The sequence below is a fragment of the Equus caballus genome, chromosome 15, assembly GCF_041296265.1.
Source record: "Equus caballus isolate H_3958 breed thoroughbred chromosome 15, TB-T2T, whole genome shotgun sequence".
NCBI lineage: Eukaryota > Metazoa > Chordata > Mammalia > Perissodactyla > Equidae > Equus > Equus caballus.
In genome coordinates, this window is record NC_091698.1 from 71,856,326 (window position 1) to 71,862,325 (window position 6,000).

A 6,000-nucleotide genomic window follows, 5' to 3' on the forward strand; every position below is an offset into this window, starting at 1 on the left:
TCAAGTATACTCCTGACAGGAGAGAACTTCTATTTTGTTTTGCCATCAGTGAGAACCAAATTCTCCACTTCCGTCAATTATATATATCTGATGATTAGAAGAGTTTTCCCTAGACTAGCTTCTGACTCTTTATGTTTCAAACCTTGTTTCTCCCACACTACCCACACAAGTCTAGTGCCAGCCATGTGTTCATATCACATTATGATCTCTAGCCTTGCACCTCCATGACAGGATGCCAGGTGAATCAGTGCAGTGGGCCATAGGAGTATTCCTGGAATCTATTGCTAAATAAAGAGAGCCAGCAATAACTTAATTAAATGTAAGTGACTGTAACCCATGTAAATATGTCTCGTTAATACTGAAATTAAATGTATCCCCAACTCAACTTTTTCTTAGCCAGATACCCAAAATATCCAAGACCACTCCAACACCACCTGTCATAAAGGGAAATGTGACAAAGGGGGAGACTGTAGTGGAAAGACACACTTTCCTAAGAGCCTTGAAAAAGAGACCCCTGGAGCTTGAGTTTCATTAACTTCATGATAAATTTGCTTCAGTTTTAGCTGCTTTTATTTTTACAAAAATAATCCATGCTTATCCCAACTAGTGAAGTCAACCAAAAGTTTATTTTTTAAAAAAAAGGCAAGGACAGGAAAAATGAAATAAATGCTCATTCAGAAAAAGGACAAATAGGAGGAGAAATACAGCAGTCACTTGTCCACAGCAATTCCAGAATCCTGCTAGGACAGGTATTGTGAAAGGTAAGGAAAGTTCTTCCCTTAAATCTTACTTTTTTTTCCAAGGTATTCCCTTGTCCGTTGTTCTCCATGACTCCTGGCTTTGCTCTTCTACAAGGAGATGTTGGAGAGTATACCTTTTTTTATAGGCTGCTCAGCTCACTTCCTACTAGTGCAAATATGAGATCCAAAGGTTACTTTCCAACTCAAATGACCAAGCATTTCTTGGAGAACATGATTCCCTCAAAAACTTGGTGGGCTTCTGATCTGTTTGCTTCCAGTCAGCAACATGGGCCAATAACCACATCCAAAGTTCTTTCTTACACATCATTCTCAAGCATGATTTATCTCTGCCTTCCTTCCCCAGTTCCTTTCTCTCTCAATTTAATGGGGTCTGTCTTCAGGCCATCAGACTTGGATGAGAAGACCACACTCTTAATCAGATCTTTGCTGTGAGTCTGGGTCTAAATGGACCTTTGTTACTCAAAGGTTTTAAATATTTTATTTCCTTTATGGGTGTCTAGAAGTCAGCCGCTTTCTAATCTTTTAGCCCTCAAACTTACGGACTTCCTCTAATTCTCTTTTATTTCTACTTACAAACTGGCCAATTCTTGCTTGAGCTTTTCTCTTTCTTGTAATGAGAAGAAAGTTAGCAAATAGTGGCCAACATACACTGTTACTCTAACTCTAACTCTCAAGTAATCCAACCTCCAGTATCTGTTTCCACACCATCCCAACCCAACTGCAAATTCAAAGTCACGTGTTTTAGTTCTTTTTTCCTTACAGCAGCATTCAACTTCAAGGTTTCATTTTTCTGTATTAGTGAAGATAGGCTGACTGCTACTATAAAAAGTGCCAAAATTTCAGTTGGCTTGATATAATAAAACTTTTTCACTCTTATCAGTATCCAATGTAGGTCTTCAGGAGACTCTGATCCATGAAGTCTTTCAGGGATCTAGGCTTCTTCTATCTGGGACTCCACTCTTTTCAGCCAGTGAAGAGGGGTGATGGTGGAAGAACATAAAGGATCAATCAGGACGCGTTTATAGTCCAGGCATGGAAGCGTATACCTCACTTTTGTCTACATTCTATGGGCCAGAACTTAGATGTATGACCACACGTAACTGCAAGGGAGGCTAGGAAATATAGTCTAACTGTGTAACCAGATGGAAGAGAGAAACATTTTGGTGACAACAAGCCAAATAGTTTCTGCCATACTCCTCTTCATAGCACTTATCAGAGTTATAATTTTTCATTTACTTGAGTGATTCTTCAACGAGTGTCTCACCATTAGATTGTACACTTACAAAGAGAGCTTTAGAATATAGCAGAGGTAGTACATCCCAGTGGTTAAGAGTGCAGACTCTGGGATCATACTGCCTAGACTCAAATCCCAACTCCACCACTTACTAGCTGTGTAACATTGGACAAATTACCTAATCTTTCTGTGCCTCAGTTTTTTCATCTGTGAAATGGGGATGTTACCATTTCTACTCCCTAGAGTTATTGAGGGAATGCAATGAGACAGTAGACATAAAGCCCTTAGAATAGGGCCCATTATGTTGTAAATACTCCGTAAGTGATTAGTTGCTGGGTTGGGGGGGGGGGGGGACGGTTTTGAGGAAGATTAGCCCTGAGCTAACTGCTGCCAATCCTCCTCTTTTTGCCAAGGAGGACTGGCCCTGAGCTAACATCCATGCCCATCTTCCTCTACTTTATATGTGGAACACCTACCACAAGATGGCTTGCCAAGCAGTGCCATGTCCGCACCCGGGATCTGAACCAGTGAACCCCGGGCTGCCGAATCAGAACATATGCACTTAACCCCTGAGCCACCCGGCCGGCCCCTAGTTGCTGTTATTGTTATAAATGGGCTTGCATTGTGTCTTTTTTTTTTTTTTTAAGATTTGATTTTTCCTTTTTCTCCCCAAAGTCCCCCAGTACATAGTTGTATATTTTTAGTTGTGAGTCCTTCTAGTTGTGGTGTGGGATGCTGCCTCAGCATGGCTTGATGAGCCATGCCATGTCCATGCCCAGGATCCGAACCAGAGAAACCCTGGGCCACTGAAGCAGAGCTTGAGAACTTAACCACTCAGCCACAGGGCTGGCCTCCGTTGTGTCTGTTTTTGTTCACCATTATATACTTAGTGCCTATTGCAGAGTAGCTGTTCAATAAATATTTATTGAATATTGAACAAACATAAAATAACTCCGAAAACTAATCAGTCTGAATATTGGCTACAATATTCAGTTGAAACATTATTTAAACAACCAATGCCCAATGTTTTAAAGCAGCCAGTATTAATTTTTTTGTCTTATACTTATCAAGTTAGATCTTACAAACTGTCTAATTTTACCATAATAAAATGGAAGACTTAACACAAATTCCTCAAAATGAAAATATAGCTTACATTATCATCAAACAAGCATACGTAAAAATCCAAATATACTAAACAGTTACCAATTACTGGGTAGTTATTTAGATTCTTCACTCCACCAAAGGATTTATCTTTAGATTATTTTCAATACAGAGCTCCTCTTGCTCCTCACTTTGAGCCCTTTACATACAATTTAATTCATGCAAATGTAAAACATACACCATTTTCCAGGAGTCCAATTATTACAAAAGGCAAAATATAGCTATATTGTCAACCTATGAAAACAGAAAACTAGTTTAAGAGGCAAAGGGTTTATTTGGGATCAAAGAATTGCAATTCAGGGAACATAGATTCAGGTAGAAGCAAAAATAGTGCAAGGATTACAGGAAAGGAACTCAGAGTTTTTATGGGAAAAAGGGAGGAAGATAAGGTAGGTTGTATTAAAGAAGAGTTTATTGGTGCTCGATGAGAGCTCAATGAGGCTAGGTTTGTACTTCATAGACTAGCTCGAGATTCAGTCATCAGGCAAAAGGGTAGATTTGTACTTCATGGATTGGTTAGCAATTTGGTCATCAGCAAAGTCCAGTTTCATCAGTCCTTGCAAACAGGATATTCTTGTCCTTACTGACTTCTTGGAATGTTGGCAGTTCGGCCCAATTTGGAGGATAAAGAAAACAAGACGTGCAAGGCAATTCCTCTGAAATGGCTCCTCCAGCTCTATTTTAATATGGCCCCACTGATGTCATCTTTCACAATATGAAATAATAAAAATTTAAAACATTCTTTTCATACACAGAATCTTAACTCTACTTGTAGTTACCTTCCCCTCTATGTCAAAATGAGTTTATTTATTGTGAGAGGTGTTTCAGAAGACTTGTGAAGACACGCAACACCCATTGTCAAAGACTTGACATAAGATTTGAAGAAAAATAAAAATTCCTGTACTAATTTCTTTGTCTTGCTCTCATTAGCCAGATGACCTTAAAAGGTAACTATAAACGCTTTCTGGATTCTTGACTCTCTCCCTCAGACATTTTTAAAGGGTTGTCAAGAGTAATTAAGTTCTTTTTAAAGTATGCTGGGCTTTCTGCTCCTTTTATTTCATTGTTTTAATGTTATTTTTAAAACTAAGCCCTGTAGTCATAGAATTGTGTAGATTGTATAAACCTATAGTCCACATAAGCATAAGTATGATAGAGAAAAAAAAACTTAAATGTTTTTCTTTGGACTTCAAAATCAGAAATTAATAATATCTGAGTGGAAAAAAAAGGGTTCTTTGTTTTTATAATATGTTTAACATAAGGTAGTATGTGAAAGAGCTCCAAAATCTGTAAGAGGCTAAATGGCAATGTTGTTCAACCTTCTAACTGTAAAAAATGCCTAGGGATAACTTTAAAATTACTGCAAGAGGAAAAAAAATAGAGTGTGGGAGGATATGCTCCAAAGTGTTAAAAATTGGTTACCTCTGGAAAATGAAATTGAGTGGGGAAAGGAAAAGGTGGGAGAGATATAGGGGATTTCACTTTTATATTATTTTAATCATTTTATTAATGTGTTAATTTTCAAAAACCATTACAGATGCAAAAACGGAAGATATGTTGCAGTGCATATTAATTCACACACTCACCCACAAACCCTATCTGTAAAGATTGGTTTAAAAATATCATGCTTATTAAACAACTCTTGTACTAGTGTTGGCATGATTGTTATCTTTCACCTTTCACTTACGGACCTCAGAAAAGAATCAAGCAATTAGCAGTGTTGTACACTCTTGGCAAGAGCTTATGAGACTAAAACCTGTCCTGTGGGGATCACCAAACACACCTCACTTAGAGGATTTGCTGCATGGATGCATGAGTAGGTGAATGAACACTGACTGAGGTTAATTTTGGTAGCTCTGATGGTGCCATTCATGATTAGCAGAAAGAAGAGACCAAGCCTGGACTGCAGAGCTAACTTTTCCTGGTGCTGACACAGAATTTACGTCATGAAGTGGAATTTAAACTTGCTGAGATTGTAGAACCAACTTTAAAGTTTCTTTCTATGCGCTAGAGCTTTACCACATTTACTGGACATTGGGCAAGGCTTAAAAATAATAGCTAATAATTTTCATCTGTCCACCATAACTATATACTTTTTCCCCACAAGGAAATCATAGCAGCCTCTCACAAAATTGAAACTCTGCAGGGAAATATTTTTAAATAGCAATGTTATAGTGGAAAGCAGCCAATCAGGGAAATTCGACTCTCAAAATTAATAACACAGGAAGTTCTTTACTTGCAAATAAAATATTTCCAAAAGGTCATTTGTAAGTCAGCTATTTGAAATTAGGAACGATGCAATAAATGGTGCTTAGATTGCTACTTAGCCCCCAAAAAATGTAGCATGCCGATCCCAACCTGCCTGTGTTAAAACCGCATTGATGACAACCTTACTTAAGGTTTTGAACCAGACAGGTCTGTAATTGAATATCGTCCATTATAAGCATCAGTGAGTTGATGTTGCAACCTAAATACATCTTATAACACCATTCCAACTTTTAAAGATCTGACTTACAAATGCCCTAGGAGGTAGGTTTTATTATTCCCATTTTTCAGACTAGGAAAATCAATCTCAAGAGAAAACAATTAGAAAGTGAGAAAATCAGGGTTTGAACTCATATCAGTCTGCATCTGAAGGTCAAGTTCTTTTCACTGCACCAGTTTGCCTCTTCGTCTCATTGGAATTCTATTGTGGAGATCCTTGAATGCCAGGCTGAGACATCTATCAACAATGTAGTTTTAGCAGCAAATGATGTGATCAAAGTGTTGCTACAGGAAAATTAACCTGTGGGTGAATAAATTGGAGGAGGCACTGGAAGTGAGGAATGCTGTTGCAGTGGAGGG